The sequence below is a fragment of the Excalfactoria chinensis genome, chromosome 9 (genome assembly GCF_039878825.1).
Source record: "Excalfactoria chinensis isolate bCotChi1 chromosome 9, bCotChi1.hap2, whole genome shotgun sequence".
Classification (NCBI taxonomy): Eukaryota; Metazoa; Chordata; class Aves; order Galliformes; family Phasianidae; genus Excalfactoria; species Excalfactoria chinensis.
Genome location: NC_092833.1, coordinates 5,435,967 through 5,451,229, shown reverse-complemented (window position 1 = coordinate 5,451,229; position 15,263 = coordinate 5,435,967). Strand labels below are relative to the sequence as shown.

General features: G+C 38.4%; 1 long non-coding RNA gene across 1 annotated transcript in view; it reads right to left on the bottom strand.

The window, feature by feature from the left end:
* LOC140255992 (uncharacterized) overlaps positions 1–3,855 on the bottom strand; it is a 46,603-nt gene extending 42,748 nt beyond the window's left edge. Inside the window, exon 1 of the long non-coding RNA XR_011904629.1 lies at positions 3,766–3,855. This is a non-coding gene — a long non-coding RNA (uncharacterized lncRNA). The remainder of the gene's footprint in view (positions 1–3,765) is intronic.
* Positions 3,856–15,263: the final 11,408 nt, after the last annotated feature.

Sequence of the window (15,263 nt, the reverse complement as noted above, 5' to 3'; positions counted from 1 at the left end):
GCAGCAGCCTCACTAAAATTTCACTAAGTAGTTCAGTGGAAGCCAGAAAACAATGCTGGCAATAGTAGAGATATCTTCCTACTATTACTGCTCCAGAGAATTGGAAGCAACTGCAAGAGGAGTTTAAGAAATCCACAGGACCAAATTTCTCTATGTGCTACCTCATTCAAATGCACGTATACATTGTTTTATACACTGTTTTATTTGACTGGTCCATAAAGCAAATACACAAAATTCATCAAGTAATATAGGAAAACTTCTAAGATAAATAGCTGACAATCTGTACTTGGAAGACAGTATTTTGTGTTTGAACTGTAACGTCTTTTATAATGATATTCATTCATACTTAGAGAATTCGAAGTGGTGAAGAAACAACCATGTGTCTAGGTAAATTGTTCCAGTGATCATTATGCTTGTTAAGAAGCTGCCTTATTTCTAATCTGAATTTACATAACTTCTTTTTGTCATTGGATTTCTGTGTCTTTTCTTGCTGAATACAAGAGCGGTTCCTCTCCCACATCCTGAAAACACTTCTTAATCTTTACCTCAATAAATTAAATAAACCAAGAGGAATTCATTCAACATACACTGCTTCCTTGTAATCTCATTTTGTAGTTATCAGAGCATGTTCTTATTTTGATGCATCCTTTCTGAAACTTCAAGCAAAAAGGGGCTTTGTTGATTCTACATATTTCCTTTGCGGGAATTTGTTCAATAAGCACAAGAATCCATGAACTTGTGCCTCATGAACCTTTGAGTATTACCTAAATATGGTAGACTGATAACAATAAATTAAAAACATAAAAGTAATAAAAGAAGTGTATAGATATCTTGGTACCAATTCCCACCGACAGAACAGAAAATAACAAGTTTTGGATTTTAAATCATGCAACTTCAATAACTACAGCCTTCATCTACTGTGGAGTTTGATTTTTTTATTTCCCTCCATAAGATCAATATAATTCATGGATAGTTCTTTTAAAACACAGTATGGAAAAGTTTACTGTGTTTTTCTTTGTCAGGATTCAACGATGCTTTGATCAATTCTAGTAACAGACATGACTCAAGTCAGGAATCAGTTTACCAAACAAGAATTTCTTACAAGTAATTATGCTTCACTTAAAAGAAGCTAGAACAACTTCGAGTATTTTTAGAATGCCTGATTTTATCTGAACTTCATATTTGGGTGTGTCATTTTTAGCTTTAGGCTGAATTATAGTTCCCAGAACCCTAAAAAGAAAACCACAAACTTTTGACATTTTTCACCCATATTTAAAAAGCCGCTTTTGACATGAACGATGTTTTCCAGTAAGGTCTACATTGTTGGAAAATAAGTACAAAGAAGTATTTAGTTCTACTTGATGCTGTTCAGATATGGCGAAGTTAACTAAGCCCCTAAACTTCTGATAGCTTCTGCATGGGAACAAGCAATATAAACAGCACTTATTAACCCATCCATTCCTTAGCTTGAGACAGTTTCTCTTAAGGTATCTCCTAGGATACTGCAGAAAGCAACCTCTTCCCAGCTCCCCACAGATTCATGCACCATGCTTCCACTTCTCTGGTTCAATAGGGTATTTATTTCTTTTCTCTTGAACTGGGTTATGTGTATACCAACACACATATATATCTATGTATATATATCTATGCCAAATGAGCTGGCTTCCCCACTCGTTTCTTAAATAATGGGAATGAGTATATAGAAAGCTTTCTTTTGGCTTGTGTACAGATTCTCTGCCTAGGTCAAATCAATTATTGTATCTGGCTACCTGCTCAGCAACTGCTTCTGAAAAAGTAGTCCCAAGTAGATGACTGCACGTCATGGACACAGGTGATGCTCATCTCATACAAGTAGAAAGAAGTATTCACCTCAAAATGTATAGAATACTCATACTTTCTAATGAACGATTGTCTGACAGCAACTTCTTCCTTACATTTTGTATTTTGTAATTTAGACTTTGGGATCAAGGGCCACATTTAGGATGAAAACAGCACTAGAGGATCACCAAGAATGAAGAAAAACTATTTGTCAAAGATACGACACCTTTTCTTCATGCTTTACTATCCAAATTCCTGATATGCATTTACGCACATTACCTATTTTATAGCCTCAGCATAATATCACCAACATTTTATACTTACGGCCTCCTGATTTAGTTGCTTGCTTTATTGATAAGAGGAATACTAGATAAAAAGGATGTAGAGAATTTCTGTTCTTTCTTAAAAGAAACACTTCAGGATCAAGATCCTGAAGTTAAGTTCAAGGCTCTCATTAAAAATCTGGATGACTTAATTACCAGTATTAAGAATTAGAAACTAGGCACACTGTGAAGATATGATTAATGAAACCCATGCCTCAGGCATCAGAGATGACAAGGCTTTCTTCGTATTTAGCACAATTATCATGGAAGATTTTGGCTTTCTACTACATAGCGACCCAGATAGGACTGGGAAACAGACAGGAAAAAGGCCTGCTCTAGCTACTGCTATGGGCATCGCTGTCCCTCTGAAATAGTTTCAGCAGCGACATCTAGAGGGGAAAGTGTAAGGGATCCATGCAGAAGAAACCCAATCCTCCTCTCTGCTTCAGGTGAAGAAGCATAGCCATAAAGTTACTGTGCAGGTCAGCACAGAAACAGGAACCATGATTAATTAGATTAACTCCAAGTTTAAAAATTATGATTCAGAAATTACAGTAAGTATTTTTCCTGAATATCACTGCTTAAGTTTCATAAAATTAAAAAGGCAAGTAGGCAATCCATAAGAACCGGTGTAAGCTTACAAAAGATGAAATTCTAGTATAGAACTTGAGCTAGCAGCTAAGCCATATAATGACTGACACAATAGGAAAAAAAAAAAAAAAAACAGATTTCTGTAAAATTTCTTTTGAACAAGGACTTTTTTTCCCTCATTAACATGTACTGTGAAAAACACAATGGAAACAGACAGATATACCCAGCCATACGCTAAACTAGATAAGAACAATTAATTCACCTTTAGGAATTATTAATGGTGTAAGTAACGATGGCTGTAAGCTCACAAAGTAACACTTCTTTGAGATATGATACAGAAACCACCGAAAACCTGATAGTTGTGAGATCGCTCAATAGTATAAACAGCTGTAATATCAATTATTCACTCCAACTACATCAAATAAGAATACTGGTTTTCTGAAATATCATGTTCTACTCATGCGGTTAAACAATAAGGATTCAATTAGAGACCCTAATTTTCAGAGCTTATCCCTCTTAATTACACACAAGGCTTCAAGAAACATTTATTTTGGAAAACCTATCAGCATACCCCGCAGAAAGAAAGGTGGCTTTTTGTTTGTCACTGCCGCTACCTTTTCCCCCACAACATTCAAGCACAGAAATGCCCTGAATTTTCCATTTGTGATCAACTATATCAGGTAGATACACCCTAACTAAAAAACACGTGGTTTCAGAGTCCTTTATATCCTGAACCAAATATAAAAAGGTCTAAACAGGAAACAAGTATAAATTGCCTGAGAGTTGCAAGACAAGTAAAAAAAAAAACAAAACCAAACAACTTTGCCCTTCTAAGAAGTACAGGCATTGCTGAAAACAGCTTCTCTAGGAGACTTCACGTATCACTAATATTCTGAGAAAAATCCACAGAAGGAGGATCACAAATGGTCCCACAGTCAGCACTAAATCCAAAACGCATTTATATAACACTTAAGATAACCACTTAAAAAAACAGACACTTGAAGCGAGTCACTTCAACGCATTTTTAACTTACCTTCACTCAGCCTTGCAAGAGCTCAATGGCAAACTTCTGTAGCTCTGGAGAAAAATGACGCGATTCTCTTTCCATGTCTACTGCCTTCCCTAAAAGGGGATGAGAGCCACATTAGCAACACAGCCACAACCTCCAGGACCCATACATGGGCTGTTTCCCTGCGCTGTAGTAAGATTTTGTACCTCTCAACCCTGCATCCCTTTTTTGGGGGATCTCTCTACAGCAGAAAGAAACCTGGGATTTCCATCCAAACACCAGTTCCTTGGGAGCAACTGATTAAACAGTCATACTGCAACCCTTTCAGATATCTGTCATCTGCTCTGTATTACAGCTGGCTCACCGAGAAGTTTAGATTTCACCATAATTCTTTAGTATTAGTGCCAACCTTGAACAGTTTTATCAACTGGCCCTCAGGCTTTCTTCAAGTCAAAAGAGAACACCCTTCTAGGAATCCAGCACACACTAAGTGCTTACTTATCACAGCACCCAGGAGACTTTTAACTTGCCACATTAGAGAGAAAACGCTTCAGCAGTACCACTAATTTACAGTGCAACCCTTTCCCAGGCTCCATCCCACCCAAGGCACCTACAGAGACTGCACTCACCCCAAACCACAACGCTTTCTGTGCTCCCAGATTTTCTTCCCTGCACATGACCAAGAAGCAAAACACCCAGAACAGCTAAGCCTCATTGCCCGTAATGGCAACAGATTCAAAAGCGGCCCAGGTGGTGGGACTGGCACTTACATTCAGCACACCAGGGTGTGGTTGATTGGGTAACAACCTGTGAGTGCACTTAAAATAGCACACACAAACTGAAACTTTCCACTCTACCACAAACAAAGCAGGCTTTGATATTGATACATTCAGATACCCTTGAGAGAATCTGTTTTATTTGGCAGAACCTTTTACAGGTGCATATAGTGTAATTCAATAGGATTGCATGACTCACTCCATAATTAGTGAAAGGTTTTTTAACAGGCACAAACAAGAGCTCAGAAAGCTAATACCTTCCAGGAAACTTCCTTCTCACCTTTGAAGGGTCACATATCAGAGCAAGGAGTGGCTGACCAGGCTGCCACTGCAAGGTTCTGCAGAGCCAGGTCAGAAACACCAGCAATAGAAGTTCATTTCATCATATTTAGCTGGTCAGGAAAAGCAGGCAATAATAATGGTACCGTCTACACTTGCTGAGTATATTTTTGTTTGGATATTCATGTGCAGAAGTTAAAACACAATAGCAATACATATACATAGCTTCTGACAGGTATTGATTAAACTATACAGGGCTTTAAGAGAAAGACACTCAAGTCATCACTTCTGTAACAAGTTTCATCATTTTTCAGCTACAGTACAACTGGACAATGAATCAGCCAGGGGACCTGCTAAAGAACAACTGGATCCTAGAGGAAGAACATATCTGTGTGGAAAATCACAGGCAGCTAAGGAAAACCTCGTGTTAGCAAACTTCTCAGTACTGCTTTTGTTCTTTGACTTCCATTTTCCATCTCCCTGCAGGGTCATTACAACAGGCAAAGCATGCAAGGAGAAACAAGCTCTAGACTTACTCGGGTGTTCAGAAACACATTTATTTCAGTATGCATCACCTCTGACCCACCTCATGTTTGTGATCAAATAATTTTGATGAGTTTAGCTTCTGCCACCTGTTGGAGTCTTGACACTATCTGAGCAATCAAGTCTGCAATTGTAGGGAGGGGCAATAGCCTTGGATTAGAAGGAAAAAGAGGAAAATAAAGTTGGAAAAAAGCGGAGTAGCTTACAGACACTGTCATCTCTTAGCCCAGACCAAGCTATGTAGAAAGGAAGCCAATTTCAGACCTGAAGACAGGCTTTAATGCCTGAAAGACTGTGTTTTTCCAGGAATATCAATCTAATAAAAACTATTACTTCTTCCCACAGATCTTACCTCCCTCAAGCACTTCAACTATCATGGTTTCAGAAATGATCTCGCAAGCATCCAGGAGCCACCGCTGGTGGGGACCGCAGAGTTCCAGCAGCTTTGCTCCTGCCAGACCATCCCTCTCATTTGCCAGCCAGAAATAAAAAGATGTGCTCCCTGTTAGAGTACCTTGAAGGGAGGGTAGTCATCGCACTCACCACAATTAGAGAGAAGACTTGTAAAAAGTATGCTGCGGGATTATAAGGGAACAACTTTGCTACTTTCTATGTCTCCAGTTCAAAGGTGCCAAGCCTCTGGCTGCTGGATTAGAGTTTAGACCACAAGATACAGTTTGTTACAGATAAATTGCCAACTTCAGGCCAAAGTAGCAACAAAATATTTTTAAAGACACAGGTACAGCTCAGAGACGCGGGAATCAACCCTTCCCATTCATTCCTGACCTTTCACAGTACATGAAAACTCAGTCAATTAAAGAAAACCAAAACTAAAAAAGCCAAATCAAAAACCTCAAACCAACTCCAAACTTTTTTTTTTTTTTTTTCCCCTAACTAAACACTACAGCTGGATTTACTAAAATTATAGTCACGACCACTGCAAAAATTGCTAGGGTTATAAAACAGCTTGTATCGTAACCACTGCTTTCATTCTGCTGTGTGGTTTGAGAACTCATCTGATTTACTCTCCAGCATTTTTCTTGTCTGAAAATATGTTGCTACACGATCCTTAGCGGTTAAAACTATGGCTGAGTCACTATACTCTTCTACAGTCAACTTAGCCTTCAGAAAGCCCACTTCCACCACAGTGTTTAGAGAGCAATTGGACATGCCTTGGCTTCTGCTTATCCCTCCCGTAGAATAAGACTGCAGATCCACAGCTTGACACTCAACAGGAAGTTTCTTGGAAGTAAGGTACTAGCCAAGGAAATACACACATGAAAAGTATCTAAACACAGCAAAAGCAAATGTAGAAAAACATGCTTCTACAGTTAGCCTTTTCCACATCTTGGTCAGAGAGCACTCTGGAAAAACATCTCCTCTCCTCACTTGTAGGAGCTTATCCAGAGATTATCGCCTCTCTACAGCAGAAGACTTACTTGACTGATGAGTTGGATGGGAAGAAAAAGGGGGTGCAAGAGATCTAGGACTGGGGAAAATATGTGATTAAGTGAGGTTGATGGAGAGCATTGCATAATGGAGAAATGCAAGCCTGCCAAATAAGCCTACCAGAACAAAGTCGCTTTCCATTGTTTTCTGCTTGTCAGTGCTGCTTGGGCATCTCATGTTGGTTTACAAACCCAGTAGACTCTGTTATTCCTCTTGCTTTTGTCATCATAAGCTATAAATATACTAGCTTTGAACACTAAAGATGTGGCAAGTACCCGCTGTGCTACCCACAGATCAAAACCTTGATTTCCTTTATGAGCAATTTCTGCCTTCCCAGCAATGAAATATTAAAAGCCACCATGTTGAACTATCACATTCTGCCCCAAAACTTAGCACCCATCTCATTTACTGTTTTGGTACCCATTTAGTTTGTCATGGGAAAAGATGAAAAAAGGAAACAGCCACAACAAGAACTTTTATTTACAACACTCGTGAAAAAACTGTTGTTGAGCTGCCATCCCTAGAGTAATAACAAGCCACACTCATAGACTAAGTTCAGTTATTTCATCTTAAATGATCAGAGAAAACCAGCACTGTGTTTTCAGACTGTTCACAGAAACACCATATTAAACAGCATTTACTGCAACCTGTTAACCATTATTTTCTCAGACATCTTCCTTTCCAAATGCAGGCAGACATTAGGATTATGTTGGACATCATGTGGCTAACTTCAGCAAGTGCTGTGGTTTTAATGGCTGGTGCAACATGTAGTGCTGGCCATTCTGATAACTTCTGAACACAGATTTAGTTTAATACTTTATTTACCGTCCAGTAACCCTCAATAACTCTTCATAATTACTAACAACACATCAGAACAGAAGTTTACAATAGAAAAAAAAATGCAAGTGTGATAGAAGATAAGGATTGCATAAGAAGGAACATTAACTTAGTCCCTAAGGAAATTAGTAGCTTTACCTACAATAAAGATTTGTCAAGTGAAAAATTTTGACTACTTTCATCGTTGTTTATCTTGAGCTTCGTTCCCGTGAGCCACGTTGTACAGAAACATGTATAAATCACATTTGTAGATGAGCTATGAAACTGTTGTCCGTATGCCATAGTCTTGATTTCTATCTCAGGAAAGTCTATTAAGAAAAAAATTTAAAGTGCTGACCATTTTTGCAATAGGACATCAGGATTGGCATCAGTTACACTGGTATGCAACTAAATTCTAGAGCTCAGGAATTTATCTGCCCTCAAGGATTAATCAGTTCAAATACAACAAAAAGCAAACTACAGAAGGCCTCCAAAGCAGATCTCAGTAGCTTTAAAGCTTGCTGTGATTACAATTCCCTATTGTGTCCATTGTCATTATGCAGCTTCTATCAGAATGAAGCATGAGATCAAATTCATTCCAAAATTTAGTTTATGATGAATCCAAAAGCTGAAGCTAACAGATATGGTGCCACTGTTTCCCAAAGCAGAGGTACTGGTTTTCTAATAAAGTTATTCTGCCAGTGATGGACAGTTGTACTCTGCTCATTAATATGTAATAAGCAGAAAAATGAAGTGCAACATAGAAGCAACTGCAGAAGTGTAAGCCTGTCTGGGTCATGGAACATTCCCTTCCCTGTCAATTTTCTGACAATTTTTGGCTTTTAGGGGGGAAGGAAAGGGGTGTCAGTCAAGGTGTTGTTTTTTGTCAGGCTACTTACTGCTGAAGAGCATGAACTTAAATTAGAATTACTTTTTAATTACAAGAATACTTATTCAGCAGTTAAAAATAAACTTGGTGTCTACCTCATTTTGATCACTAGTATTTGATTCAGCTCAGCTGGTATTTTTTATAGTCCTGCTTTTATCATATGTTAAAGAGCCACATACTTACAGTGGTCTGAAAGAAATTGAGGAAGCAAACTCTCCTACGACCCATGGGAGTACCTTGCATGACCATGCTTGAGCCAAACCAAAGTAATTTAAAATTTAGTGCTACGCTCCATAAATATACAAGCATGTTCCCAATAGCAGCTCAGCTTGCATCTTCCTTTAGTGGTCAGAAATGAACTTCATAGTAAACAACAGTGGAGTGTCGAATTTTCATAAACAAACACTAAAGATATAGCCTTGTTATGACTGTGAGATAGAGAAAGGCAGATCTCTAAGGCAAATTAAGATAAGCCTTTTTCACTTCAGACCCAGAACTCTCAGTCAGCACTTAACTCACATTTGTTTCAATGTCCCTCAGAGCTTTAGGCAACTATGTGCAAGGGCTGCCTTTAAATAACCATATGAACCCAGGACATAATTTACAATCTGCTTAAGAGAATTTAAGGGTAGTATGTTTATGAACATTCTCTCCAGAATCTGGAGCTGGCTTTAAGTTAGCTACTGAAAATTGCTTTGATAAAATATGGCCTCATGATCTAGAATAGAATCACTAAGATTGGAAAAGACTCCCCAATGTTCTCAGTAAACCATGTCCATCAACATGTTTGTGCTTGTGAAAAGGTGTCAAGCACATATGAATTAATAGAGAAGGACCAAAGACTGATTTTAATACTGAAGCCACAGGAAGCAGTTTAGAAAAATACATTTTTTCTCAAAAAATGAAAATAAAATTAAGTAGTAAAATATAATCTGAGGCTGACCAATTATAAGTTCAACAACTTACAGAAAGAGGGAATAAGTGGAAACTTGACAGAGATGGTAAATCCAATCAATTACTAATAATGACTCCTGCACCCTAAATCACCCCAAACCACATTTGCCTCTGACAAGCAAGTTAGAAGAGCCTGGAATCTCATGAAACACGGACAATTAAATCTTTGGAGTAAGATTTATTCCTTCAAGCCTCATGGGAGAGCATTTGGTGGTTATCAGGGAATTTTGCTCCCCTTTTACTGCCAGCACCCAAATCCAACTCTAACTTGGAGCAGCTGTGACCCATCTGAGTCCACCATCATAAAATAGGTGTTATTTTCAAAGCAGCCCTGGTATATTAGATACTAAAAATCTACTGTAAGAAAATGAAATAGTTATATAATGGTCAAAGAAGGTTCATTATCTTTTCCCTAAATAATTGGCTTTGAAAAAGCAGCAGAAAATTTACACGAGCACTTTAGTTTGAAATTTTCTTGCTTTGGTTTTAAATTTTAAGTGAAATTTCACATATTAAGACTTGACTTCTGGTCAGATAAATTCAGCTCTTAGATCCCATGCAGTATGGAACTTTAAAATTGCAGTAACACAGGTAGAATTAAATTATTTGGTGACTGAATTTTGTTTCAAAACTTTGTTTTAAAACTAATTGGAAATGAACATACTCTGCAGCAAAGCAACCAAATACATAATTGAAATCTCTGCTCTTGGAAAGTCTTGGAAACTCAACTATCGTCTAACCTGTATTTAATCTCTTCATATATGGGGGGGAAGATGAAATGGGATGTGAAATAACTCCAAAATTAGAATAAGAAAAAAAAAAAAAAAAAAAAAAAAGGAAAACAGGAAGAAAAAGGACAATTCTAACCCTGGGCACTTCTCATTGCAGGGATATACACCTCCTTATCTGAGAGAAGACCATCAATGGATATTAATGATGAAGAAACACTGACCTTGAACAGTTGAATGAAGAACAGAGGGGTGAGCAAAATACAGTCACCTACCATTATCCAGTATTAGCCCTGGAGTTTGGCGCAAAAAGGATCAGAGCTAACACACTACACACAAAGTGACCAGCTCTGCAGGGTGATGTGGAAGGAGAGTGGGTTGTGAATCTTGGCATGCATAGCTCAGACAGAAAATGTTTTCCCCATCCATCAGAAAAAGGTAAAATGGGTCTCAAAGGTTTGGGCTTGAGCTGCTTCAGTGAACAGAACTATGGGGGATTAGTAGTTGGCACCACACTCTAGTTTGAGGCAAAGCCCTGGAATTAACTAACCAGTTCCACATCAAAAAAAACTTGAAATGTTAAATGCAGCAAGGACAAAGAAGCCAGTGACAACGCATCTTTTGGGTGATGTTTTTGCAGTTAACTGTTTATTAAAAAATAACAGCTGCTATAGCTACATAACATGAATCAGAATGACTGAAAGTGACATAGCATCTCTGCTCTACCTTTCAAAGAGAAGAGTTAAACATTATTTGTTGTTTCAGCAAAATAAACAATTCAAGCCCTTATATCATAGGCTTAAATATCTATGAAAGGTGGAACGGGTCTTCAAATATTTCACTTGTCTGTTTGCAGTACTTTCTAACTAGAGGGGTCAGAGCAAGATTAGCATCTCATCAGTACTGTCTGCTGACCCAAGACATACAATTAACTTCCCAACACCCTGATTAATTCACTGAACACTGCAACAGTAAATTACAAGGATATCATGAAAAACTAATTGTTTTTCTGACCATAAAACTAGATGGTACAATACCCCTGCCTCTACTTTCTCCTTCCCAGAATCTTGCCTCCAACAGATATTTTCAGAAGAGAAATTGATTGCTCAAAGACTAAATTCAAGGTGACGCTTTCCAGTTTCTGCAAAAATACTCGAACTCCTTCTGAATAAACATATAAGCATGATCTATAGAAAACTGCCTCAAGCAAATGCTACTGTTTTCAGACAAAACTAACAAAATACACCATAAAATAACTCCTTGGCAGGAATCCCCAGTCCAACTATCAATCAACAAAATAAATAAAATGAAAAACCTAAGGTTGTTTTACTGTGAAAGCCTCTTGCCTCTACACAGAGGTTCACCAGTTTCAGCATCTCTGTGGTTTCGGGCACAATTAAGGGATAAAAGATACAGGTGAACACAATACCTGGATGTATCACAGTCTCCAAGAAATCTGTGAGATCTGTCTTCCTACCATAATCCATTTTGAAGCTTCAGCTCAAATACTGCTAGTAAAAGACTGACAAGTGTTCTTCTAGAATATAACTCACATTACTCAAGTGCAGCCTGTTCAGCAACCAAATGTGGACAAAGTGATAACCAACAAGACAGTAGATCTGTTGCTCTTGCAGATTCACACACAAAACATCTCAAAGAATGACAAAATATACATTTTGGCAAGTTTAAATACAAGCTTTCCAGGTACTAAATGAAAAAGCAGAAAGTCATCTTGTTCATTCTTTCTGACTAATGGAATTGGACAGTGTTCTTACAAATACTGCATTGCAATTTGACAGCAATTATGAAGGAAGCGAAAGAACTTTTATTTCAAACAAGAGAAAGATTTTCGAGTAAACCTAAGTTTAAATTTCTTGCTGCTAGTATTTGAAGTTACTCAACCCAAAGTAAATTTAAATTTAGCAGATGGAACACCCTAATAGCAAAGCCCAACATGATTAGTCTTTGATTTAAATACTATTTATCTCTAAAGTTCTCAAAAAGCTGAAGCCAACTACTGTAACCACAGCTAAACTCAAAACACAGGAGAATATCTCAACATATGATTCAAACCAAAACAGAAAGTGAATATTAAACAAGATCTAGGAGAAAAATAGTTACATAAAAGTGTAATTATTCTAAATAGACACAAAGAGAAGCTTTACTTAAGGATTCTAGACAAAAAAGGTAAATAAGCATTCTCATATAATAGAATGCACTGAGTTCTATGTGACACCTTAAACGTAAAATTGCATAACTGAGGAGCAAGAGTCAGAAGCTGTTTCAGTACAATGATCTATGCTCAACTTGAGCACGAGGTGAAAGGAAAATCACAATTTCTTTGAAGCATCGTGAGTCAAAGAACATTGTAACTCTCTCACCAGAAGGACATAAAAACAGAAGAATGGGTTGCCAACTGCACTAAAGAAATATTTTCTCCTCACATAGCCCATCTGGAAGTAAACGTGGTTACTTTCTCTGATAGAAAGTTTTACTATTGCAGGAAATTCTGTTGAAAGAAATACTGCTCCAGAAATTTGACAGGCAACCACCAACCAAAAATCCATTTAAAACTGAAGAGACTTTCAGACAGACTCAAAGACACGTACCAGCTAAGCAGGAGTGCAGACAGACTTAAACGCATACATGTCATAATTCTTTCTGAATTTATCACCTTAAGTCTCACCTACTCATTTGTGTCCCAAGGACTGGTTTGTCAGTTAGAAAGCATTACTAAAATCTTTTCTTGTTCCTGGAAAGGAGGGTGAACAAATCAAGTGCAATCCTGCCTTGTATGTATTCCAGGCAGAGACATCTGATGAGTGAAAGTTCTGATGATGTACTTACAGGTAGAAAATCTTAGACCTATAATCATCTTCAGGGTACTTAATAGGCTTAACTAATGCCTTTAAATATCAGCTTCATACAAACCATTAGTTGAGTCATAGCCTTCTGTGTAAACGAGTATCTGGGAGATCTGAACAACTCTTACATGATATTTTTGAAAGTCGAAATGGGCCTTTTGGGACAAATTTCATTCCCTGATGTAGGAGTCATTGCAGAGAGGTGCTGCTGAAGACAGCAGCAATCAGCCTCTTAAAATTCAACAGATTGGCTTACTCAGACAATCAAGAATGACCCAAAATAGTCACGCCATTAACAGGGGGTGACCATAAGAGTAGATAATGTGATGCAAAGTGGCTGTTGCTGGTTCTGGGACAACATACAGCCAACTTAACCTGCCTGAGAACAAGAGGCCTGCAAGCTCTTCTTTCCAGCAGGTTGTTGCACAGCTTGGAGCTACACACCTATGTTAACAGCATAGTAGGTCACATGCATTTACTAATGCTTAGGGAGGCATATGCAATTCTATTCTTGTACATATGGCACTTGGGGTAAACATGCAACATATTCAACGTTGTATTCAAACACATCACTTTCTAGACCTAAAAACTGACTGGAAATGGGTGAAATGTAAATAAAACTGGGAGAATTTATTTTGTTTTCTTTGTAGACTTAACCACACTCCAAACATCAGCTGTACTTCTGGTCCTTCAATATTTTTCTTGTCTTGAAATTTCTTAAAGGTATTCATTTCTGTCTATATCTTTCATTTTAATTATAGCTCCAAGGTACTTGTTAACCCACAATTACCACAGTGTGAAGCTGAAGGGGAGCATCAGTTGGGCCCAGAATAACCTCATAATTTTCTCCCTATTCTCAGTTTTCTCAACTCAGAGACTCCAGATTGTTTGATTCCATTTGAATTTTAGCCCATGGTGAACTTGACACAGTTGCTAAGATACAGATCAGTCTGCACCGTGTTGATACAATATTATTTAAACACTTGAAAGGGCAGCCTAACAGATCTCTATAAACACACATCTCTGCTGTAAACTGCTGAAACAAGAAGCCTGACAAAAATTAAATCCAGGATCTTCCAGAGATTACAGTGGAAGGCTTCACGAGCATCCACTCACCATCACAGCACCTCACACCACACAGTGTGCTGCCACCTTGATCTAGACTCAGCATATACATATAGTCCCTGGTGTGATGCCAGCAGCTTTCTATTGAGAAAGATCCCTACCCTGCTGCCACCGTCAGAAACGTGCAGGGAATCCTCTGTGATGTTAGTTGCCCAGGGACAGCAGCTGCATCTGGGTCACAGCTGGGGCTCCCATCTTGCTGCTGGAAGCCACATGCCCTCATTGGTGCAGCAGCCAGCCCTGCTCATTGACAGAGTCTTGCTGCACCACATGCTAGTCAAATAGAAATCTGAAGTTTGCTCCTTTACAAAGAACAGCAAGAGATTAACACAGTCAGCAGAAAAATATCATGAGGTACTACAGTATGCCTTTTCACGTAATTAATATCTGCTTTCCATTATACAGTTCAGTTTGCACAGTAATTGTATGGTAGAAGGGCTAAGGGCATCCCAGATTCCTCTAAACTGTCCCTACCAAGGTACTAGGAAGTACAAAGCAGCCATTTCACATCGAATACTTCATGACAACACTTTCTCAGTGGCCTTTGCTGCTCAGCCCCAGCCCATAGCTGCTGAGCTGCATGTCACCCAGTACAGTGACCACTGCTTCCAATGCAACTTGTGTATCTGACAGCATCCTGCAAGCATCCAATGAACTTCAGCACCTTCATCATCACAGAACAATCCTACAACACTTTGATGTAATGGGTGACAAGAAACAGCTACTCTCATGGCCATTTCTAGCTTCCTGAAGCTAGAGAGGAACATTTCAAGGGCAGGATGTGCAGACATTCCAAATACATAACTGGGACCCGGGCTCCAAGGTTCAAGCATCTTATGCTGGGTGCCAAAGGCACTGGCCTGCTGCAATCATTTTCTGCAACCAACTCAACATCCACAACAAAATAAGTTTCCAAAAGAACAGAAAAATAAGATAAAAACGTCTCAGAACAGTATATGGCCTTCAGAATAAGAAAATATATTTGCTCTTACCTTGGTGAATCCAGAATACTATAAACTTCAGAGCTGTTTGGGGCCAGGCATCAGCAAGAGCAATGTAAGCGCTCCAACTACTTGAAAATCATTTGCCATTTACTTAC